General features: G+C 46.4%; 1 protein-coding gene and 1 pseudogene across 1 annotated transcript in view; both read left to right on the top strand.

Annotated features, from left to right (window-relative positions):
- LOC119445713 (tigger transposable element-derived protein 4-like) overlaps positions 1 to 25,698 on the top strand; it is a 342,546-nt gene that overhangs the window by 103,479 nt on the left and 213,369 nt on the right. The window lies entirely within an intron of this gene.
- LOC119445718 (techylectin-5A-like) lies at positions 611 to 25,089 on the top strand (annotated as a pseudogene).

The following is a 25,698-nucleotide window of genomic DNA, read 5'->3' on the forward strand; positions in this document are numbered from 1 at the left end:
GTTTTAAGTATCGGAATGAATATGTGCATCGTTGAGGTATTACTGTTGCTTTGAGTTGTGAACTATCATTATCACAGAAAGTTCCGATAAGTCTCTGACTATGGGACCTCCTTCTCTACAAAAGCACCTGTAACATGACCAAACCTTTAATAATAAATTCTTGTTCTGATTTCGTTCGTTTTCGCTATATGCAGTCATGCTCATTGATTATGCATTCAGTATTTATGAAAAGCTGTAGGCGGCGGGAATATATGCGCCCTATTTCTTAAATTATTCTAGAAAAAAAAAGACGGGAGGAGAAAGAAGAAAGAGAAAAAGTGTTCTTCTTTCTGGGGATTTACGTGCTAAAACTGGTTCTGATTATGAGGCACGCCGTAGTGGAGGGTTCCGGATTTACTTTGACCACCTGGGGTTCTCTAACGTGCACTACAACGTAAGCAGCGGGCGTTTTACATTTCACCTCCATCAAAATGTGGCCGCCGCGGCCGGGATTCGATCCCGCGATTTCGTGCTCAGCAGCGCAACGAGAGAAAAAGTGAAAGCGTAGGATCTCTTTGAATGAGATTTAAGACGTATAAAACATATTTATTACGGTGATGTTTTCCGACCTTTCATCTGTTTCAGCTGTATTGTTTCTCATACGGTAGGGAGCAACGCGGAAGAAGAATGGGCTGGAGCGTGGTTGGCCTCAGCTTGGTGATCCTGTGCTCGGTTTCAAGCGGAAGCGGTGTCAATAAGACTGCTGTCGTGGCTCCAGCTGCCTCAATTAAAGCCAAAGAATGTGTCAAGAAACTCGAGGACCTCTGCCCCGACACCAAAAGTGAGAAAACTCTTGCTTCTTTTGATCGCGATTTCATTCCATTTATTGTACACGATTGGAAATCTTCGCAATTTTCGTCGCAGACTTTTCTTCAACATTAGATTACGGAAAGACTTTTGGCACAATGTGCAAAAAAGTGGTCGAGCAAATAACAGAAGCAATTGCAGATAACAACGGAATATAAAAAGTAAGAATTAACCTCAAACATGAGACACTTGTACTTTCAGTGCAGAAATGGCGAGCAAATGCAAGTTATGAGCAGTGGCCAGGCGAAACCTGTTGAACTGGCAGCTTATTTATGAAATCGTGAGAACAAATTCACCCTCCTATGTGCAAGTGAAGCCTTTGCCAAGAGGACTTGCGCACAAATCGAAATCAATATGTTATGTGGGTGCTGCGGAGACTAGCGACTTGCAACTCGATTAAGCAAAGAGGATATCTCAAAAACAGTCGGTGGGTGTTACGGGTAGCTTTTCGACGCTGTTGTTGCCATACGGGAACACCGTTTGCAGCTGAAGCCAACTTGCCATTTAGCATTAAATGCATTTCGATTAATCGCCGCTCCTGTGGGCATACCCGGTTGATTCGGTCGAAGCTTTGGTCAGTGCTCAGCCCGGACATTCACATTTTGCAGCAAATCTAGCTGTGTTACAGAGAAGAGCCTTTTTTTTACTTATTTTGGTGTATTATTTGCATATACTTGAGGCTTCGTTGTGTCCTAACCGGAGGGGCTTCGTGGAGGAAAAAAAGAAAACAAGATTTAAAAATATGAATAATCAAGCATAAATGCACACAGGCTTAGCTATTGCAAAAAGGTAACTTTATTAGGAGCGTTAACATTCTGTCGAACCTAAATATAAAGAGACTGTTACAGAAGTACACACATCGCGTGCTTTAGAATCGTTTCATGGCAGGCCGGCCGCTCCCTTTAAAAAAAAAAAAAGAACGCCCTGAAAAACAGAACTGCATTTATATGTACTTACATTATGCTAGAATGAGGCGCTTGCAGTTTTAGAGCCATGTGCACTTATATAGACAGCTTGATATCAAATAGAAACCAAACGATCGAAGCTCGATCTTATTTTCAATGTATGAAAGAATCCACTCGCAGCATTTATTAGCATGTACTTCGCAGGCAGTATGCGGCCCCGACATTGTGCCGACCTTCTGCGGGCGGGACAGACGACAAGTGGCCTCTACAACATATTTCTTGGGAAATATGACGTCAAGGGAAAGTCGTCTACTGCGACATGGACACCGACGGAGGTGGCTGGACGGTGCGTGCATCCATTTTTATTTGTGATTTGCACGACATGTACTGCTTTCAGAATCAGTGACAGCGTTGATGGCAAGTTCTGTGCTAAGTACGCCTGTATATGCACTTGCAGAATCGTGGAAACAGAACCAGAGGCCGATAGTACTGAAACAAGGGAGAAAATGTTTAGTGGCCATATCCCACGACTTTAGATGTCCAACACAAGTATGTTACAACAGTCACATACTTTTATATAAGTTTCCAAATTCGGTACAAGCCGCCCTATATGGAAAGTCAGTTCATCGGAAATTCGCTAGGTTTAAAACGATTCGTTTGCGGGTTATAAATTATAATTTATCAGAAGCCTGTATAACAGCGTTGCAGTTGAATGAAAACTAGCCACGGTGCGGGGTTTACACGCCGGACCAACGGCTTTCCGCCCCTCGCGTGCCCACGTTAGGTTACCGATGTTGTCAAATTACAGGGTTATATAATTACTTAAGGCAACCTACTTTCACTATTTCACACGTTTTATTTCGATGCAATTATATGGACACTCCATGCACATTTCCGCCGTAGGCGTTCACGTGATGTTCGGTACAAAGTCCAAGGGCGATAATATCGTGCCATGGCCGCGCGCCATTTGCTGTATGTGCCTGTGAAAGCGTGCCAGGGTGAGCCGGGAATGGTGGATGAATCTCGCGCGCGCATAGGAGGAAAGCGGGACGCAAGCGCGCCGGCTTCCATAGAGCGCAAGGCACCGGGGAGGTGGGGAAAGGGTGGCGTGCCACTCCTGCGGTGGGTGCCTATGGCGCGGCGGATCGCGGTTCCGCGGGCTATATTGACGCGACAGCGTTAACGGCCCCGCGTCGCAGAAAGTCCGGCGTCGGCGTGAATGTCGGCGTCCGTGGCGGGGAATCCCGAACCACCCCGACCGCGTTGGCCCTCCACGTGGTGCAAGGTGTCAGCGAACAAATATTTAATGTCTCACAGTGAAATCCCTCAGAAAAAATGGTAAAGTAGAACTTAATCACAACCTACAGACATGGTGGCGTCGTACTGTTACTTGAATGTACGAGAAAACATAATTCTGTTACGAGGAAATTCAAACACAAACCCCTTTTGCCAGCATTTCTACCATACCAACAGCGGCGCGCTCGGGTATGCTACTTGCGAAAATCTTGTCTAGATGGCGCTCGCATCCTCGGCAGTTCAAATTGGTACTTGGGCGGGTATGTTGTAACGATGCCTTTCCGATGCTAATGCCTTTTCGCGCTTTTCGCGCTTGGTCAGTGGTCAGAGCGACGGTCCGCTCACGTTGTCAACGGGATCCGCCGGCCGTGAGCGCTGGATGATAAGACTAGTATAGAATAAAGCATAACGCATCGCTACAAAATACCGGACTTGGCCTGCCTAATGCGTTTTGGACACGCGCGTGCGTCGGGGTAATAGCAAACAATTCATAAAATGATACAAAAAGGTCCTAGGGCCTTCACATTTTAATATAAGACGTCTTATACTGCACCTGGAAAAACGTCTTACCAGCAACGCGTTTCTGCTTAAAAGTGAAGCCGACTTTAAGGGGATCGGTGTAAGCTTGGTCTTTGTAAGCTGACTTTCCCACGTTCTAGGTTGCAGTGAAACCGACTCAAAGAAAAATGCGATGCGAACGGGTCCCGATAACGCTATCGCGTTCCAGTCTGAAAGGCAAAGCTTAAGCGTCCTCCCATTTTGTTTGAAAGCGATCTGCGATGTAGACAGTATATAGGTGTACCGAAGGCTGATTGCGTCGTGTCCGCTGTGATCCCCCCCCCCCCCCCCCCCCCCAGTTCGCGTTGGAGAGAGAGGCAGCATGGATGTAAATTCGCTGGCTGCTGCAGCCGCGCTTTCTCGTGGCAGCGTTTTGACAACGAGTGTCCGCGCTCACCGAGTGAGATGTGTTCATGTAGCTGTGCGCGGGTGACACCATGCTTGTTAATTTCGTTAGTAAGCGAATGTATACAAGTTTATACGTCCGATAAAAAATGTTAACGTTACTTCGTATAGCTGTCTAATGATTTGCTATCGCAATCCGTGCTTCGCCTTTCAGGCAAAACGGCGGCTTTTTTGTTTTATACGCTTGTCATAAGATCTCAGGCACAGTCGCCACTATACTACTACATGCTTTCGTGTTCTGCTTGTGCTTCGTGCAGGTCATTCAGAGACGAGGGCAGTTCGGCAACAGGGTCTACTACTTCTACCGCAACTGGACAGAGTATGCCACCGGTTTTGGCGATCCGGCGAAAGAATACTGGATCGGTAAGCTAAGTTGACACGAAGCTCACGTGCGTGGCACGGTTGCAAACACAAGTCGTTTGGTTGAGACTTTCATTCATGATTTGCGTGTCCACTTCCTTCGATCACTCACCTTTTCTGCACAAGTTTACTGAATGGGACACTAAATACACTCATAGTTCCGGTTAGAAAAACACAAACATCACCCACCAATACCAGGGAAGACGAAACGAAACATTTGGATTGCCTTCTCTACACTTATAGAGTTACCACAGAGATTCCTCTTAACAACAACGACAAAGCATAGTTGTAGTGAAAGTCGTCTAGTTTGGTCGATCACGGGCTACAAAACATATACGAGACACCCTGTTGGCGGCATTGCTTTAGTTTCGCCTGCTAAATTATATCGTAGGACGAAATCACTCAGTAAAGGTAAATTGTTTCCCCCAAAATAAAACGGCAAAGAAAGAAGGGGCGGGTCTTTAGACTAGGACGCCTAAGCTTTATGGTACTCAACTAGCCGGGCGTGCAAAAGAACCTACAGCACAAAAGAACGCGAAGGACCCATAATGCAGTTCGCGTCCCTCAACGCTTGGGTGTGGCCCATTCTAAAACTCATCAATTCCTTGCTCAACGCGTAACTTAAGGATAAACTGTATACCCATTGTTCCATTGTGATGAAGGATCCTGAGTGGGAGTATAGCGCTGCTCACAAAGAAATAGGCGACAAGTACTTTTTGAGCATGAAGTATGAGTTAAAAAGAATGACCTCTTCTAAGACTCCACAATGTTGGGGAAGTTTGATTTCTTCTGTAGCCTCATCTTATTTTCACACTGATGTTAATTTGCCATTGAAGATAACATTTCCAAACGCTTGTTGAAAAGTTACGGACAGACCTGTAGTGCAGACAGGAAGGTGGTACAATATTTCGCTCGTTCAAGGTAATGAACAAGTGCTGCAGCTGTTGCTGAAATTGCTCTGTAAGCGTAGAGCGGAGTTCTAGACCTAACTCTCAATATCACACCCACAGTAAGTCTCTCTCTTGAAGTGTCTCGTACCCTAAAATTGTACATATACATCATCATAATTACCATCACCAATACACCTTCACCCGCAGCTCTTCCCTTGAAACGTTAGGCCCAAATGCAATGCGATGCTCGATTGCTATTTTTCATAATTCGAAAGGTCGCCCTGCCGCACAAAACGTGTGATGCGTGCAATTTGTGTGTGCACGTACTCGTATAATTAGTTGTGTTCAATGAAGTCGAACAGGAATCAATTGTGCGCACCATAGATCCACAGATGATAGTCAAGTGGGCAGTAGGGATGTAGCCTTACTCTTGACAGGTAGTGGAGTCTTGATGAGCGCGGTCCGGGACAATTTGACAAGAGGTGCGGTAGACCTGTCAGGGCAGCTGGGTGAGGGCAGAAGCGACATGTCGCGTCGAAGGCTGGCCGAAGGTCTGGAGCTCATGGACAGGTTGCAGCTGCTCTCACCACAGCACCCACACGCATCTTTCTTAAGCCAACCTCCTCGCATTGCGGATAGTGTAGCAACCTTGCATTTTCGGCGTGGTGTTTTTCCTATTGGCCCCATTGTGGCAGGGAGTTCGTAGCAAACGCTGAAGGTGAAGGTAAGTCAATGAACATATTGTTACCTAAAGAAAACATCATGTGCAGAGTGTACTTACGCTTCGATGCAAGGATCTCAACAAAATGACGGACAGCTCGCACGCAAAGCGACACCATCGTGCTCCTAGGCTTTGCACAGGGATCCCTTTTTTGTTTCGCTTTCACCAGCCGCCTAGCATTACCCCCAGAGGTGAATGCGCTGTATAGACATGCTGATCAGAGGGTGGCTTGTGGGCTTTGAACTTGCTTTCATGAACTACATCAGTGGTCGTGGTCGCAGATGGCGTTGTCGGAGAGAAAGGAATGATCTTGTAGCTGACGTCCATGACCTGCCTCACAACACGGTAAGGGACCAATGTACCGTTATAGCAGCTTCTCGTACAAGGCTACATGACGGAACGGGAACTGCCGGAGAACCAAAAACCGGTTTAGAAGCGGCTGTCTTGATGCCAGCTGTCATACATGCGTTCCTGGTTGGCTTGTAAGGAAGATAGGCGAGAGCAGGTGACTGCCTGGCGTGGTCGGCACGAGCAATCACATCACGTGCGTACTCGCTCGGCGACGCTGTAGCAGCAAGACGTAGGGTGTCCAGTGGTAACGTCGGTTCACGACCAAAACACGTAGAAAGGTGAATATCCGGCGGTGCCTTGGCGTGACGAATTGGAGGCAAACGTTGCGTACGGTAGCGCAAGGCCCCGGCCATGGTGGTCTGATGAAACATACACAGAAAACAAGTATGTCAGGGTGCGATTTAAGGGCTCCAGGAGACCGTTCGTTTGAAGGTGTTAGGAAGTGGTCCACTTGTTCTGCGTTGGGCAGTAGCGCACGATGCCGACGATGACTGCACAAAAAGGTACGGCCATGTTCCATGAGCAATTGGCGTGGGGCCCCGTGGTCTAAAATGACATTGTGCCGGAGCAAATCGGCAACGCCAGCAGCAGAGCTGATGAGGAGCAGTCGAGTGATCTCGTATCTGGTCGCAATGTGCAGGATGTTTTGCGAACTAGAGCTTTACGAACACGAGTTGTCTAGACGGAGCCTCTTTACCTCGTCCGGTCCATAACACAGCGTATGTGGTTTGGAACATTACAGTCGTTCAGTTGTCATGAAACTGCTTGTGTTGGGACTACAGGTGCAACCATGTGCAACAGACTTAAAGGGATCTTTTCATTTTGTTTTGTCTTCAGTAGAGTGACGTGAAGGAGTTTTTTTTTCATGACTGCTATCGAGTTGATGGGCTAAAACGAGCAATTTACTTGGTTGAAAATTCAGTTACGTGAGACGAGAAACGAATTTTTTTAGAAACCTGTTGGTCTTCTTAGACATCCTGGCGCGTAGGTGTTCTTTCGAACATGTTGTGGCGGGATCGATTCCGGACCGAAGTGACCACATTGTGATGGCGACTGGAAGAATGCTAATGCACTGTGCTCCGCGTTCACGTTAAAGAACCATAAGTGGTCGAAATTCTTCAGAAGCCCGTCACTGTGGAGCCTGACATAATCCTTAAGTTACTTTGGGAGGTTAAGCTCCGCAATGGAACTACCTAAAGCAATGGTCACTAGAGCTTTGAAAACTGTCATTTTGTCTCTGCATTGTTCGAATTCTTTTATGTTTGCATAGTCACAGAAGCGGCACACCCTACGCAATTCTTTGTGTTAGCGATCTTTGTTTTTTTTGTCACCGAGTGTATTGCTCCCGACGTCCTCTCTTACTATTCTTTTAACATTGTCTTAAACAGGCAACAGAGCCCTACATGCTCTGACGTCGAACGCAGAATGCATGAAGCTGAGGATTGTTTTGAAAAACCACACCGGTGAAATTGTTTCTCTGGACTACGGCAGTTTCAAGGTCGGCTCGGAGAAAGAGCACTTCAAGATGTTGCTAGGACAATACTTGGGTCCTGCTGGTAAGAAACAAAAATATATTTCAATGAAAGAAAGCGTGTGGAAAGACTAGCTGCCTCATTAACAATTCCTTTGATTATACGTATTCCCATTATAACGAGCAACAGCTTAGCATAGAAAGGTACCATTGTGCTGAGCCAGCCTACAGTGAGGGAAATATTTATGAGATGAAAAGCTTTATACAGAGCTACAGATTAGTTTGGTGAACACTGTTGGTGCGTCACTGCATGAAATGAGTATTTTAGTGAGCGACATAGGATGACTGCGTAAGCAGTGAAGCCTACAAAGCAGAATAAAGAAATAATTTAACGATGCATAGTATAGCTGAACGGAGCATACATGAAATAAAAATTCATCTTTCATTCTACCGCAATACTTTGCATCGAGGAACTGTACTTTTTGCACGTGACAGTATTGGTAAAGTCTGCATGTGTTTCCGCTAAACTACTTTGCGGTTATGTCTCTACTCAATCGTGTATTTCTACAGAATAAATAATAAAGTTCAGGGAAATTTTCGAATGAGTCTTAAGTTATATTAGCCCAAGCCTAAACGGGAGCGTAATATTCCGAATATAAACTGCGTTTCCCCGACGCACTTCGCAGGTTGATGATGTAAGTGCATTCTTTATAGTGACACCTGGTAGTGACGGTGAATGACACAGAAGGAAAACTGGGAATGATGGAAATAAGTTTTTATTGCGCGAACTTGCGCCCACAAAACAAGTGACACTCGAAGCAGAACTATAGCGACGAACAGTCGGCCATAGTCGAAATATGATCAGCGGGTCAAGCCGGTCGGCTTTTACACATGAGTGATCGAAGGTTCCAGAGAAATCGATGGTACCAGCTTGTTTTCCAGAAAATACTACACCATTCACGTCGCGCAAAAATGCAATCAGATTACACACGGTTAGAGGACAAGACACAGCGGATAAAACCATCGATAACATTCGAGAATTTTTCGATACACGCAGGCGCGTCCAGCGTGGAGCGATAACTTGTGTTAGACAGTTAAACGCGGTCGTCTGAGAAAGATAAAGAAGTACATGAGTCAATAGCACCGGTACAAATTCAGAACCTATAACAAGTGGACAAAAGCTAAACAATGGAATATTGAAAGGGCCACTAAAGAGAAACACGAAATCAGTGGATAATAGTATTATACTCTTTAAGAAAGTCCATTTTCGTGATTTTTGCGGTAAGACGTTGTCTACTAAGCAATAGAAAATTAAGGTGGAACATCAATATATTTTTTCTTTTCGTGTCTGAAATGCAGCGCTATGCACATCTGTCTACCGCCATAGTTTTTATCTTGCTCTCGAATTTGGGTAGTTGTAGCGAAATAAAGGCAACAGAAACTTGCCAAGTTCAGCATTCGACCCCTTAGAATGCAATTTAGTTCATGTTTACCGTTAAAAACTTAACTGGCGCTAAACAGCTGCCATCAAAATAGATGACGTCAAGGCGAACAGGTGCCATACCTTCAATCATCGTCAACTGTTTGTTTTTTAACGCGACCGCGTTACGGGCCCTGTGTCGCAGAAAATCCGGCGTCGGCACTTGACGTGCGATGTCGGCGGGTGGCGGAGAAAATCACCCCAACCATGCAGGCCCTCCGAATATATTTACGTATATGCATATGCCACGCCTTCATATATCATCATCATCATCAGCCTGTATTTATGTCCACTGCAGGACGAAGGCCTCTCCCTGTGATCTCCAATTACCCTTGTCATGCGCTAGCTGATTCCAACTTGCATCTGCAAATTTCCTAACTTTCATCACCCCACCTAGTTTCCTGCTGTCCTCGACTGCGCTTCCCTTCTCTTGGTATCCATTCTGTAACTACTCTAATGGTCCATCGGTTATCCATCCTACGCATTACATATCCTGCCCAGCTCTATTTATTCCGCTTAATGTTAACTAGAATATCGGCTATCCCCGTTTGTTCTCTGATTCACACCGCTCTCTTCCTGTCTCTTAACGTTAGGCCTAACATTTTTCGTTCCATCGCTCTTTGTGCGGTCTTTAACTTGTTCTCGAGCTTCTTTGTTAACCTCCAAGTTTCTGCCCCATATGTTAGCACCGGTAGAATGCAATGATTGCACACTTTTCTTTTCAACGACAGTGGTAAGCTCCCAGTCAAGATTTGGTAATGCATGCTGTATGCACTCCAACCCAATTTTATTCTTGTGTAAATTTCTTTCACGTGATCAGGGTCCCTGCTGAGTAATTGACCTAGATAAACATACTCATTTATGGACTCTAGAGGCTGACTGGCGATCCTGAAATCTTGTTCCTTGTCAAGCTATTGAGCATTATCTTTGTCTTCTGCATAATAATCTTCAACCCCACTCTTACACTTTCCCGGTTAAGGTCCTCAATCATCTGCTGTAATTCTTCCCCATTGTTGCTGATTAGGACAATGTCATCTGCAAACCGAAGGTTGCTGAGATATTCGCCGTTGATCCTCCCTTCTAAGCCTTCCCAGTCTAGGAGCTTCAATAATTATTCTAAGCATGCAGTGAATAGCATTGGAGAGATTGTGCGCGGCCGCTGGATAAAAAAAAAGAACAAAGGTGCGGCCTGCCGCGTGCATCGCAAATGTTGTGATCCGCCGCGGCGCCACACGTCGGGGGCTGTTGTCTGGCATCAGCATAGCAAATGCGTCAGGAACGCGCCTGGAACGCTGTCGCGCGTGCAAGCCAGCGCGTTCCATCGCCGATGCCTAGCGGCGTTCGGCCCAGCCAAGCGGCCGACAATGCAACTACGGCCGTCACGCTCGCTCCCATTGGAGCGCGCCCGACGCGGCAGGCCGCACCTTTTTAGGGGCGAAGCTCCTTATAGCGGCACCCGTTCCGTCCCCGTCGTCGTAGTAGTAGTGTGTAACCAGTCTGAGAAAAATGAGAAAAAAAATTCCGAAGTTGTGTCCGTAGCGCGGAATCGAACCAGGGACCCCTCGCTTCCGAGCGCGCGGCGTTAGCCCAGTACGCCACGAAGCTTTTTTTTTTTCTTTATTTCCAGCTTGGCTACAAGCCTGAACAGGAGTTTGTCAGATCACACTCGTTTTATAAGTGCTAAAGCATCCCACATTGATATCACATCTTCATGACAGTCAGTCGTTTTGTACACATCACGTACTTTCACAACCATTTCAACAAAATAATCATGCACAGGTCGGCCTTTAACATCACAGTGTCTATATGCCAACAAAGAACGCCAGACTGCATGCAGCCCGAGTAAGAAGATAACGTCCATCTGTTCACAATCGCGTTCAGGCGGCAGAAAACGAATGCCATGTGAATTTAGGGGTAGGTCTATCTTTAAAGTTCTCTGTAATATATCCCAAAAGAATATAGCATTATTACAGTCAATAAAAACATGTTCAATAGTTTCAGCTTTGTTGCACAGAAAGCATCTGCTACCCCAAGGCACATAAATGCCCTTTTCTTCTAACCACGTTTTAACCGGCAAGGTTCCCGTGTGAAGCTTGAAGAAAAAAGTTTTAACGTTGGCTGGTATCTGCATATTTTTAACCCTCTTGAGTACGTCTTGCCCACGCCCTTCGTGAAACATTAACCGATACAATGGTACAGGGAACACACTCTCCACAAGATCCTTCATAAGACACTTTCTGACTACGCCACGAAGCGGACATGGACACACGCACTACGATGGCAATAAATATGCAACATTAACGAAAGGCCGCATTTCTAGCGCGTTTCTAACGCGTTTGTGCTAGCGCGTTACGGCCCGTGTAACAAGCTGGTGTAAGACGCTGTGGCCTCTCCGCCTTACCTTCAACGCGTTTCGAACGCGCTGCCCAAAGTGGTGGCAAGTCACGTTCAAGTCGAGGAGCGTTTATGAATACGGGGGGGGGGGGTATACTCTCTCAGCAGTCATGTGATGGCGTCGGCAAACGCGGTGCACGTTCCGGCATGTGTAAATGGCTGCATAAGACGCTGTGGCCGCTCCCCCTTACTAGAGAGTACTGCACGTTTCTAACGCGTTTGTGCTAGCGTCCCCTTAAGCGGGAGATCCGATGATTCCCTCCGGAGCTTCGCCCACTCATCATCATTCACCCCGTGGATATGCTGTGATTTATTTTATTGCGATAGCAATTATATGGACACTCAAAAGCAGATTTCTGCCGTCGGCGTCGCCGTCGCCGTCGCCGTGAGGTTCCGTATGACGTCAATGGAGATGAAATCGTCGCCGCCGAACGCTGTATGTGCGAGTGAAAGGGCGCGAGGGGAGCGCGCTTTCACGGGGAGTGAACGCACGGCGGAGAACAAACGCGCGTTCTGCGCCGGTGGTAGGTAGGTAAGTGGTTCTTGAGGGAAAGGGAAAGGTTGGCGCTATCTTCTGCAGCCCTTGAGGGAGCACGGCTCAGCGCCGTGCTCGCTTAAGGGCTGCAGAAGTAGGCGTCTCTTTCCTCCTTTACAATCACCATATATGTCGAGCAAACGCGCCTTCTTCCGACGCGCGAGAGGCCGTGGGGGAGGGAGGGGGAGGGAAGGGAGGCGACGTTTAGCTGCGGCACCAAGTGCCCATTTATATCAGAGGCTCCGGCAACACTCACCAACGCCGCACGCATTTTGAGCGAACGCGGGCAAAACGCCGACGGCGTCGACAACAGTTCTGTGTGTTGCCGGTGCTGCTGCATGTCCAAGTTTATACAGCTGATAAAGCTAATATCATTACTCCGTATAGCTCTCTACAAATTTGCTATCGCAATTGATGCTTCGCCTTTCAGGTGAAACTGCGACAACTTTTTTTTCAGGTTCCCGTGTTTGTTTCGCACTTTTATTAGTTTAGTCTGAGAAGATTTACATAAAAGGCTTGCGCTGTGGGTGTTTTGTTTCATTACATCTTTTTGTGGATTGTCATTCTAAAAAATCCGAGGAATATATTTGTCAAGAATGTCTGAAAAGGTATGAGCAACCTTAATGATAGAATGGTGTGTCAATATAACCCGTACCGCACGCCATATATGAAGTCGTACAGGAGGCATACGTGAATATCTTGGCAAATATCTACAAGGATTGCACAGCAACCTTGGTTATCCACAAGCAAAGTAGAAAGGTACCTGTCAAGAAAGGTGTGAGGCAAGGAGACACAATCCATGGCATGGCCACTGGATAAAAAAGTTGTCGCAGTTTCACCTGAAAGGCGAAGCATCAATTGCGATAGCAAATTTGTAGAGAGCTATACGGAGTAATGATATTAGCTTTATCAGCTGTATAAACTTGGACATGCAGCAGCACCGGCAACACGCAGAACTGTTGTTGACGCCGTCGGCGTTATGCCCGCGTTCGCCCAAAATGCGTGCGGCGTTGGTGACTGTTGCCGTAGCCTCTGATAGATAGATAGATAAGTGGTTCTTGAGGGAAAGGGAAAGGTTGGCGCTATCTTCTGCAGCCCTTGAGGGAGCACGGCTCAGCGCCAGAGCCTCTGATATAAATAGGCACTTGGTGCCGCAGCTAAACGTCGCCTCCCTTCCCTCCCCCCCCCCTCCCCCATGGCCTTTCGCGCGTAGGAAGAGGCGTGTTTGCTCTACAGATATGGTGATTGTAAAGGAGGAAAGAGACGCCTACTTCTGCAGCCCTTAAGGGATCACGGCGCAGAACGCGAGTTTGTTCTCCGCCGTGCGTTCACTCCCCGTGAAAGCGCGCGCCCCTCGCGCCCTTTTACTCGCACATACAGCGTTCGGCGCGCGGCGACAATTTCATCTCCATTGACGTCATACGGAACCTCACGGCGACGGCGACGGCGACGCCGACGGCAGAAATCTGCTTTTGAGTGTCCATATAATTGCTATCGCAATAAAATCTTTGGCGCGGTTGTGCACTATCTCCGGGATCGGCCCACGCAAGAGGCTGCGTTTTTACCAGAAAGCTCGCCTATGTGCATACCTTTCGCCGCCAGTGTTTGTCAGTAACCATTATGGTTGCATAAGCTGCACTCATCGGGAACCGTGAGAAGCAGTCAGGGATATTTGAACGCCCTTGCGTTCCATTCTTAAAAGCGAAGCTCACGCGTCGTATAGTTTTTTAAAAAATTTATTCCTCGCTTATCAGCTTTTCTCTAACAGTAAGAGTAGCTGTAATGTTCTTGTATCAACGTAATTCAATAATACAGCTCAATTGATTTCTACCTTTAGTGTCCCTCTGCACGAGCATGACAGGTGCTTCCTTTCCCTTTCGATGTGCATACTGTGCTGTGCAGCTGCGCTACAGTTCCCGCGCGAAACGTGCCCGCGAGGCCGCGTCTATGATCGTGCATAGTTTTATCTTCCAATAACTCGCGGCGCAACCTGCATGTTCAGCTCCCAATCGCTGAGGCGATCGTATCTCAGCACTGCCTCCGAGAATTGCGCGCGCTTTTATGTTTGGCTCGGGCCATGGAGAGAGTGCACGTATAGAGAGCGTAAGTTCAGTGGTGGGCATGGCTGGCTCCTTCTCCGCATCGCTGCGCTATCACCCCCATGGCGTTTCAAGCATCGAAGAGGCTTTCGCGCGCTCCGTTATATACTATTGCTGCAGCTTGGATGAGACGAGATATAAAACAATATTTTGCTCGGCTTTATGGATCATTACTAATTTGGAAATGTCTGCTGAAGGTGCACGAGGGGCAAGAAGTGTGCTGGCGGCTGTTTATTCTCCAACGCGTTAATTTTTTTTCTACACACACACTCCCAACACATTCACGGCAGTATGTAGAAGTGGTATATCTCTGCAGGAGTTCGTCATGAGACCGGTGGAAAGTAGGAACAGCCACGAACTAGGCCCTATCATCGGCTTTTTCCCACTATATATGTATGTGTTGGCTTTGTTACCGAATGAACAAACCTAACTCTCAGGAATGAATCCATCGGCAAATATTCGAGGTGAAGTGTCATTGGAAGTGCGAACACACAAAGAATGCTTCAGGTAAGAGGCAGCAAGCTTTAACAAAGGTTTCATTTGGGATTAAAGAACCGCCGTTTGTTTTGCTGCGTGCGTCTTCCTGCTGCGTGCCGCACTTTCAAGGCTGGATGCAGCGAGACATTCTGCGCGAGAAACGTGAAATTAAAAGCTCCGCAGCTATTTACTCATTTATTAGCATATTGTAGTCGCCGCCCAAGCAGGCTCTATCGTAATTGGGAACAGTATGATTAAATGTTCATTACACCGAACACAAATATACTAGTCGCTCTTCCGTGTGTCTGGTTGCGGCAAGTTAGCTTTAATTATTTTTTAAATATATTTTTTATGGCTACCTTACAAGCTTTCAGGAAGGCATTAGGTAACGGGCACATTACGATTACATCAATGTAAAACAAGCGTTAGAAATGATCAGTATAACAGAAGCTTTATTCGCACAACGATATAGCGACCAAATCAATCAGTGAATAGAAAAAGTGCAATTGAAATGAAATCTAAAAGCAGGAAAATCTACGCGCGGTAACGTACTAGTAAATCTTACACGAACAGCATCGCACTAAATCGTAGACGCACAAATGCGACAATTGCAATATGAATTGCTGAATCACCGCAATCCAAAGAGTGAAAAAAAAGAAGAAACTAAAACAAGGCAACCACCGTCAAACTTTGCCATCTATGATAAGCTACGAGTTCAGAGACAATAAATGGTGTGTCAAACCAAACATGATTCCTTTAGAAATATAAATTATTAAGCACAACATAACAAGTATAAAATCATGGTATAAGAATATAGAGCTCCTGGGAAAAGTAAGGACTCTGGAGAACTCTGTGGTCGAGATGGCGTAAATGTTCAAGGCAAAGGTGAAAATTACCTCGGATATATCCTTAAAAAATCTTCTTCAACACGTCAAAAGAGCAGCAATAAACACGTTCAGATCTCGCGACGTGCGACTTCTTCGGCCGCCTCCGCTTTGCGCCAGAGCCTTGGCTAACAGTGCCATCAAGGGGTGACCGGCCGCTCGCGCAGAATTACGCTTTCTTGCTGCGGAGTGCACCCAATGGGAAATCTGCCAGCACACAATCTCTTAGGCCATGATCCCCGCAAAGGCGTACTTCTTCCGCCTCCAGATGGAAAACTGCCTTGTCCTTAATCAGATATATCAACACGTCATCGCATGTCGATTGCAGCATATTCAAAGCAGGAGGCGTACGCAGTCAATATCCTTGCGCAGCTGAATCTAGTTCCGGCCGTAACTGTCTGATTATTGGTGGGATTAGAGAAATCATTTTTCTTTGGTACGTGATAGGGTACAGCGATACGTGAAATGTTAGCACCTTTTTGGATGCCCGTCGTACACCGCTAAGAACTTCGGCATGTGAGCAGAGCGCAGCGCGGAAGAACATATCTCGAAGGGTATTCGACTTTCTTATTGGCTAAGGAGTCCTGCAGCTTCCACAGTGCTGCGAACGACTTGTGAGATGGAGTATAGTTTTGTTTCTTCTGGTAGCATTGCTTTGTTGTAACATCTGAAATAATCTTGGCGCAGGCATGAATCGCGGTTGTAAGTGCGAAAATGTATGAGTGCATGGCGGATGACATTTCTCAAAGGTGAAGAAACAGCAGGTGGTTTTTAGAACAAAGCCGTTGGGCTTCCTGCTGCCTGTACAGGAACGATATTTGATTCAGTTCATGAAATCACTGATTAACGACGATATTCGTTGTTGAGCTGTTTTAACAAAAGCTGCTCCCTATTGAATGACGCTAAAATATTCTGTACAATGGGATACGCAGGCTGGGACTCTTTCTCCCATTGCAACAACAGCGAATTTTCCACTTTCGACCAGGACCACTGACAACATGGATTACCACTGTGCTGTGAAGTTCCGCGGTGGCTGGTGGTATAACCAATGTCACAGGGCTAACCTCAACGGCCTCAACTTGAACGGTCCGCACGACAGCTACGCCGATGGCATTGAGTGGGGCATCCGGCAAGGCTCATATCACCTGCAACACTACTCTTATCCCAGTGCGACGATCATGACACGGCCCGTGAAATGAATAGAAGCCATGGAAGCGGATACCTACACAACTAGGGAAACACTACCTCTGGTAATATTGCGTGTTTTGTTTTCATTAAGGCATCATACGGCTTTGCTATCTTGTTTTGTATCATATCAATCAATCAATCAATCAATCAACCATATTTATTTTCATTCTGTCAAAGATACAGAAAGAAGGACTGTGACAAAAAGCTGTTTCTTAGAACAGCTTGACTAGGTCACGCAAGTTTTTATGCGCTTGTCCACCAGTACTGTTTAACAACGCGACATCGTATTGCTTATCATTGTATAGCGTGCCCCAACTATCATGCATACCCGTTGTAGTTCCTTAGGGGCTATGGTATTGGGCTGCAAGCACGAGGTCGCGGGATCGAATCCCGGCCACGGCGGCCGCATTTCGATGGGGGCGAAATACGAAATCACCCGAGTACTTAGATTTAGGTGGATGTTAAACAACCCCTGGTGGTCAAAATCCCCCACTACGTCGTGCCTCATAATAAGATCGTGGTTTTGGCATGTTATTTACTCGTTGTTTTGCCGGGAGGAGGGGGGAGGGGCGCTGCGCGGCTGGCCTCTCGAGGCACTTTACGTGTATTCGCGGGCTTCTTTCACGATCGGTAAAAAATAGCAGTCTCGCCCGAAAGGCGAAGCATTGATTGCGATAGCAAATTAGTGGATAGCTATACAAAGTAAGGATATCGGTTTTATTCGCCATATAAACTTGTAAACATAGGCATACTAACTAAATTAACAAGCATGGTGTCACGCACGCACAAGCAAACGTGAACGCATCTCACTCGATGACCGCGCAAACTGGCTGTCAAAACGCTCGAGTGAGTCAGCGCAGCAGCAGCAGCGTGAGAATTACGCTTCGTGCCGGCACTCCCATCAACGCGACATTAGCCACGAAAACACAGGGAGGGCAGACTCCGCCCCACGGCAGATGGCTTTCAAGATACAGCTGCGCGGGTGGGCGCTCGCGATTCGCGGCGGTAACATCGTTCCCGCGCGCCGAATATCGTATGGGCGAGTTAAAGCGTGCGATGGTGAGCAGAATCGCGTTGAAGGGAGGAAAGCGGGAAGGCAGCGTTGCAGGGACGGGGGGAGGCTTGTACTCTGGTTGCAACTGCGTAGTTTGCGTAGCGGCACGCGCCGTACGTGGAAGCGATCTGCAGATGCGACGAATTTGAAGTCGGTCGACTCGTAGTCGGCTTGCCGGCGCACGCACTACTGTTCCATCCTTCTCGCACGGTGTTCGGCTACTCGATCTCGAGACGAACCCCTGTACCTCCATAGCGCACACACAAACCATAGCAACTTTAGAACAGTAAGCTGCTGGGCTAGTTGGTTTTGGGGCCTCTCCTACGCCTTCATTCCTCCATGCTCTTTCACAAGTGCCGCGATGCTCGGCGGCGGCACGTCCCACCAATCGTTCTGCCTCTTTGTATAGTCACGTAAAGATCGCGCTAGCGCTGTTGTCAGGAGTTGCCTTTTTAACTCGCTATGGGACGGACGCTCGTGTAAGCACATCTTCCAGGATGCAGACGATGCCGTGCAGTGTGCCGCGGCTATGAACGTTGTGGCTCATACGCTAGTCTATGACGATCGGGTAGACTTGGCGCAGCAAACGCACTACTTGGCGATCGCGCCGGGCGAGAACAAGACGCTGGTGTCCTTGCTCTTCGAAGAACATGCCGAAGACGCTCAATATAGTCAATAATGATAACATTATATTCCCTATAGCAATACTGACTATAGCAGACCCACCATATACGCAGCTTCGCTGGCTTCCATCTTCACAGTAGTGGAAGGGCTCTGAATTTTTTGGCACGTCCGCAGGAAGACAGCTGCGTTGCAGTCTCGACCTTCCAACTCGTAGCACGCAGACCTGAGCCAGCTTTCCAAGAGTCAGAATTGTTTCCACGGCTCCGACTTCAAAATTTTGTCCTTTTCCAATGCCCTTTGGACGGAGCGAAGCCGCCAAAAACTAATGAAACATTAAGGGGCGCCGAACTTTGTAAAGATGAAAGGCAAGAAATCTCGCCCGGCAAGACATAGTCGCAACGAAGTGGCGAACACTCTGTGCATCGTTCCTTTGGTGGGAGGCGTTACAGAAAAGAGCCCATTGCAGAAGAAATAAGCTTTAGAATAGTAAGTTGTTGGGCTAGTCGGTTTGACATGATTTTGCAAAGGGGAGCGCAGAAGTGTTGCGGAAAAAGGGAGACCAGCACTGGAAAGAGCGTCTTTGCTGTCCGTGTCTCCTTTTTGCCCCAACACTGCTGCGCTCCCCTTTAAAAAACCGTAGCAACCGCCAGAGGAGGTCAACCCAGCCAGCGCTTCCTCTATTTTTTCAATGACAGTGCAATCGCTAGCTCCGCAATGGGAGCCGTTGGTGCGCCTTATGGCATATTCGGATGGTCGTTTGAGAGCGCTCTAGTTCAAATCAAATCAAATAAAGTTTTATTTCCTTTTGAGAGAGGAGGAGACGGTACTAAAAGCCGTGAGTACGGCTTTACAGAGGTTCCTACCCCTTTAGTTTGGCATGACAGCGTACACAGAAGATGCACAACTGGTTATATTGCACATAGCATAGAACATATATTTGGTTTTGGAATAAAGATAAAATACAAGCATACATACATGCCAGAATACAGAAAAAATTAAATGAGCTTCCCTAACCCAACTGGAATGATAATATAAATTGGACTACAATATTGTTTATGACATCATGTACATAATAGATGTTATGACTGATACTTATGATTTAGACATTGTCGATAAGAAAACTCTGATCTCATTGTTTGAGTAACAGAACGGGTGAAATGATTCTTGAAGGAACTTAATTAACAAATGCGGGAGAGTATACGATAATCTTTAGAATAGTTAGCTCGTGAAGTTGGTACAAACCATAATTATTTCTTTCTCGAGTGGAGTTTACTTTTATTTGCACGTAGGTTTGCAAGGTCAGGTATGTACGTATTTATTATTGTACTTGATGGACGTTTGATAACACAGCAATAATCTATTATCATACAGTTGATGCACAGGAGAAATATTATATTGTACGAACAACTCTTTAGTGTGCTCATTATAAGGTAAATTTGCAATACATCTTATAGCTTTCTTTTGTAGTAGATGTATTTTAACCTTCTTAATAACACCTGTTGTACCCCATACAAGATGGCAATACTGAAGCAAGGAACACACCAATGAATTGTAGAGTAAAATTTTAATCTTTACAGGGTGTATATTGCTTAGTCTACTAATTACACCAACTGCTGAAGAAACTTAAGAACAGAGGTAGTCTACGTGTTTGTTCAAAATTAAATTTCTTGAGAAGAAAATGCCCAGGATTTTAATATTATCAACAACTTCTATTTTATGATTACCCATGCTTATATTATGTAATCTGGGGATACTTTGGCTTTAGTTGCATATAGGGCAACTTTTGTTTTACTACAGTTTAGTCTAAGGATATTGGCATCAGCCCAATTTTTTATTTTTGCAAGCGCACAGTTGGTTTTGCGTTCAATATCAGCCGTCGACATACCCGTAATAAAACAGACGTGTCATCGGCATAAGAAATAAATTGGGCGTCCTCTTAGAAGAATACAATATCATTTACTTAAATTGTGAAAAGGAGCGGCCCCAAAATGCTGCCTTGAGGTACTCCAGCAAGTATTGACTCTAAGGATGATCTCTTAATGCTATCATCGATATATTGAGTTCTTTGAGCAAGACATGATTTCAGTAGATCGTTTGCTATTTCACGCATTCCATATTGTTTAAGCTTATAAAGGAGAATAGAATGACTTTTCGTGTCGAAAGCCTTCGAGAAGTCTATACATATACCCAAAACATACAGTCCGGTACTGCAGGCTCGTACAGTTACTTCTTTGTGAGCAAAAAAGTGCTGTTTCAGTAGACCTGTGTTTCCTGAAACCGTGTTGAAAGTCATGCAGCAAGTTGTGGCCAGTAAGATACGAGGAAATCCTTATATACAGAATTTTTCAATAAATTTAGATAATACAGGCAAAATGGAGATTGGGTGGTAGTTGTTGATAACTTTCCTATTGCCACCTTTAAACACTGGCATAACTCGAGCTTCTTGCATGGCCTAAGGAACACACCACTGGATCAAATGAGATTCTAAATATAAGTTATTACTGGGCAAATTAAATCCAGTACGTGCTTTACGGGCGTAATTTGAATTCAAGTAGTATCTGTTGATTTACTATTTTTTAGAGAGTTGATACAGGAAAGAACCTCTACGCAGTCTGTAGGTTGTATAAACAGCGAATTCACGGTACCTGCAATTTAATGGACTTGTATCAGAAGTAGTAGGAATAGACTTAGTATTAACATTGCTCGCACGTCCTTGTCCAATAAATAAGTGGTTAAACTCGTTCACCATTTCTATACCTGAAAGATCTTGGCCTGCAAGCTCAATACTATGCAAAGACTTATAAGCAGCGCTCTGGAAGTGCTACAAAAGCGGTGAAAAACAGCTTCATTGCTTTTGTACTGTCATAACCATATGCAGATGATGTTCCTGCTTTATTTTCATCCGTAGAGGCCTCTTATTGTAGCAGTCACGTTTATTCGCTTGTTTCCATCACCTTTGTAGCACTTCCAGAGCGCTCGGAAACAACCACCCGAATATGCCATTAGCGAGTTGCCGCGATGTGACGCTACCCAGAGGGTACGACTGTTTGCGTCACGCGTGCGTCTGAGCGACTTAGCGCGCGCCGCTGCCGTTCCGGAGGGGATGCGGTAGACGCTTCACGCGCCTGTCAGGATTACTTCCTCCGACTTCCGTCGTGAGGCGCCACCCAGAGGGTACTCTCCCCCACGACCGTAAAGCAGGCACGAACGCTCGCCGACGGGAGAGAGTAGGAAAGGGAGATCAGAGAGAGTGGTGAACCGTTGGATCGGCCGCATCTGGCTGGCGTTGAAAAAATGTCGCAGTTTCGCCCGAAAGGCGAAGCATTAATTGCGATAGCAAATTAGTAGAGAGTTATTCGGAGTAGGGATAGTTTTACCGGCTGCATAAACATGGACACATTCGCTTACTGACTGAGTTAACAAGCGTGGTGTCAGCGCGCACAAGCAAACATGAATAGATCACACTGAATGACCGCACACAACCACTTTTAAAACGGCCGGCAGCAAGCGCAGCCGCCGCAGCGAGCGAAGGTTCGTGCGATCTATCGCTTCAACGGAAATTGAGCGGCGAATGCACAGGGCATACCAAGGTCAGAGCCGTGGGGAGATCGCTTTTAAGAGACAGTGCGGGCGACCGCCGCAGCCGGGCAAAGTACAAACGCAGTTGTTGGCAGAGTAGAAGCTGCCCCCCCTCGCTCCCGCGCTACGCCTTCCCGCTTTCCTCCTTGCGCATGGGAGATTGAGTGGCGAGTTCCCCTTGCGCCCGGTTGCAAGGTACGCATTTGGTGCCGCAGCACAGCGTCGCCCCGCCTCCCTCCCTCCCATACCCCCACGGCCTTTCGCGCGACGGAAGACGCGTTTGCTTTCCGCCATGCGTTCGCTCTCTGTGATAGCGTGCGTCCCCCGCGCGCTTTCACTCGCGCATACGGCGCGCGGCGACGATTTTATCACCCTTGGACTTTATACGTAACCTCACTGCGACGGCGACGGCGACGCCGATGACAGAAATCCGCTTGAAGTGTCCATATCGCAAAAAAAAAAATATAGAAGGCGCTGACCCAGCGCGCTTCGCCTACCCTCCTCCTCTGCGAAGCTTCGCCTCCTTTCGCCTTCCCCGCTTTGCTCAACGCCACGTTTACTTTGCTGTAGGTGACGTTGGTTTACCGCGCGCTCTAGAGTTATTGTATACGCTCCCTACGGGAGCCCGTAGGGAAGATATACAGTAACTAGCGCACTCAGCCCGCTCCTTCGTACTTATCCGGGCGTTCACTGCCTCGCGGCTTCACGCTAACCCTCGAAGGCCCTCGGTGCGCCTAGCCATTTACGCCTGCGCATAAAATAATCTGACTGTATCCAAGCGGTTGCAAACATTACCTTGGTTCTGTCCAGCTATATGGCATTGCATATTTTTAAACCTTGGTGGGTGATAGTTGGGACACCCTGTATAATGGCGTTACGCTCCACGACACTTTATACTTGTGGACCACTCTAGGCGATTAGTTTTTGTAATTGGTCAGTTGCAAACCTCATAGAATACACATTCGACAGGAATGGCCACATGCCTTGTATCTAATTAGCAAATGAAGTCCATTCAATTGCCCGTTTTCATTTCCACTGATGGACCTGAAACAGTCACGCCATGTTTTACAGTGTGAACGTGCCTCTCTATACTTCATGTCCTTCGTGCCTCTCTAAACCTAAGTCGCTTCGAATGGAAGACTCAGGATCCACCACAAATTTCTCTAGACACTCCAAAACGATGAAACCCTTGTTTAGGCCCGAGGCCTAGACAACCGACTTTTTTTGCGATTACCAGCGTAATCATCGGCATTACGAGTATAATTTTTTTTCAGTGTCTGGTATGTCGCGCTTACTCCTACTTTGCTTGCACAGTTCTGTATTTTATTTTGTGTTTCACAGGGCACAGATATGTTCCATTAGCTTTGCATTTTTAAAATATTTCGAGGCTATAGATCTGGCCTGGCTCACCTATACTCTGTCACACAAATACAACGAATAAATTTTGTCTTCTTCGTTTACTCCGCGTCGTTTACGCACACCATTTTTCAGCGCGCGTGTTGGTGAAACGCAATAATTTTCGTAAAAGTGCACGTCATCGCATATTCTGGCGATGCCTCAACGATTAAAAAAAATCACGCGAGTTAGAACTAAAATTTGCTGGGGTATTGCAAGCTACAACAAGGCTATCATTCGGTGTCACGCCATATTAGGAGACTTTGAACTATTTTCAATAGCAAGTGTTTCCTTAACGTGCTTCTAAATATTATAAGCACATGGTTTTTCTTTGAATTTCGCCCGTAATCAAAATTCAGCCGCTGTGACCATGAATGAAATCGCATCAAAGCTGCCGAGAAACCACAGCGACAAACGGACGGTACTTTTTTTTTTGTTCTGCGCGCTGATTACCCGACGAAGCGCAGGGAGAGTACAGAGACATTAATCATTAATCGCACCGCAGAAAAACGAACGCGCTATCCAGTGCACGGCAAGCGCAGGGGCGGTAAGTAGCAGACGAACGGCGGCAAGCACCGCCCATGCGCCTTTATGCGCATGCTCCAGGTTTCAAAATCTCGCCAGCCGGCCGCGCGCTCGCGTGTTCCTTCTAAAAGTGGACCGTACTGTACATCCAAAAATCAACGGAACTTGACCTTTGTTAAACGAGTACTGACACATTTTTGAGGTTCCACACGCATTTCGCGTGTACAAGGGTGACATCGGGCAAATATGCAAGCTGGGAAGCATCTAAAGGACATTCTCATTTGGTACTATAAATAGTCTTAGAATCGTGGACTTTGCGTCATCGATATTATGGGGATGTTAGCAAAAACAAAAATGCAGAGGTCTTTTAGCACTAATTATAGTAACCACCAGTATCTTCTGTAAAAATAGTGTCCTGCGCGTATCTTCTGGCTGCGCTTGCGCGTGGCACTGGCAGCGGTCGCAGGAAATGACCGACCCGATCTATCATGACGTCCTAACGCAAGCAGCCTCCTGGGTGGCGAAACCGCAACAGTTTCGCACACAGAAGTACGACAATAAATTATTTAGTACGCTCTGGCCCATGCCGTATATTTTTGTATAGTTTGGGGGGCTTGTAAATTCATATAACACAAGAATGGACCAGTTAAAATTGTTATGTCTATGTTTATTTAGTATGTGAGTGCCTCCGTTGAACTCCCTTGTTTAGCCGCCGTTAGTGAGCGTCTCTGCTTCTCTCGAACTGCAATAATATATGCATAACCTAAACAAGTAAGAATGTCAGCGTTGCAATGGCCCTTCCCCAATGCTGAGTAGCAGGTCATAAATGTGATTCAGACAGAGCTCTCAGCCCCATTTCCTATCGTAATAAATCTCTCTGCCTCACTTTTTCAGGCCTCCACTGAAACTATAAGCCCGACAATGGCTACAACGACGACAGTATAGCCTTTGTGCTCATTGATTATGAAATGCGACGGTCAACTAAACAATAAATTCTAGGCTGTGTGCGTTGAACTGCAATTGGCATTATTAAATTTCTTGCTTTGCACTCTAGCTTTGTGTATTGTTTGTTCTTTTTTCTTTTCAGCGCTAGCTTTTTTTAAATGCTATCGACTACGCTGTAAGCATGAAACTGCATTACTTGCTTGTAAAGTTCTTGCAGTGCAAAAGACGCGAAAACCAATAAAGAAATGACGTTCTGACTTTCTGTCCTGTTCGGCTGTTTACTTTTTGTTCCCGCCTCTTTTACATCGCAAGAACTATGAACGAGCTTGCCCAGCAGCAAGATGTAACACGTTTATAAAGTTCCTGAACTGTGAGTTCAGCACTTGTTCCAGCACTTGCATATTTGTCATCCTTCACTTCCTCTAACCATGGTCATCACTACTTGACGACGACATATCCAACGCCACATTGAGAAAAGGCTAGACAAGCCCGTATTTTAGATATGTGGCCCCATTGCCCAAAGCGCTCTACATGCTTACAGTGAATGGCCCTGCTGCACTTCCTCCTACTAGCACTGCAGCTATACAACTTAAACGCCGAATTCCTTGTATCAAGAACGATAAGCCACACGTGATGCCAGAGAGTGTGCCTGCGTGTTGCAAAGCATTAGAATAAACTTGACAACTACACTGACTCACTCGGTACATGCATTGAAG

Source organism: Dermacentor silvarum, chromosome 3 (genome assembly GCF_013339745.2).
Source record: "Dermacentor silvarum isolate Dsil-2018 chromosome 3, BIME_Dsil_1.4, whole genome shotgun sequence".
NCBI classification, from domain to species: domain Eukaryota; kingdom Metazoa; phylum Arthropoda; class Arachnida; order Ixodida; family Ixodidae; genus Dermacentor; species Dermacentor silvarum.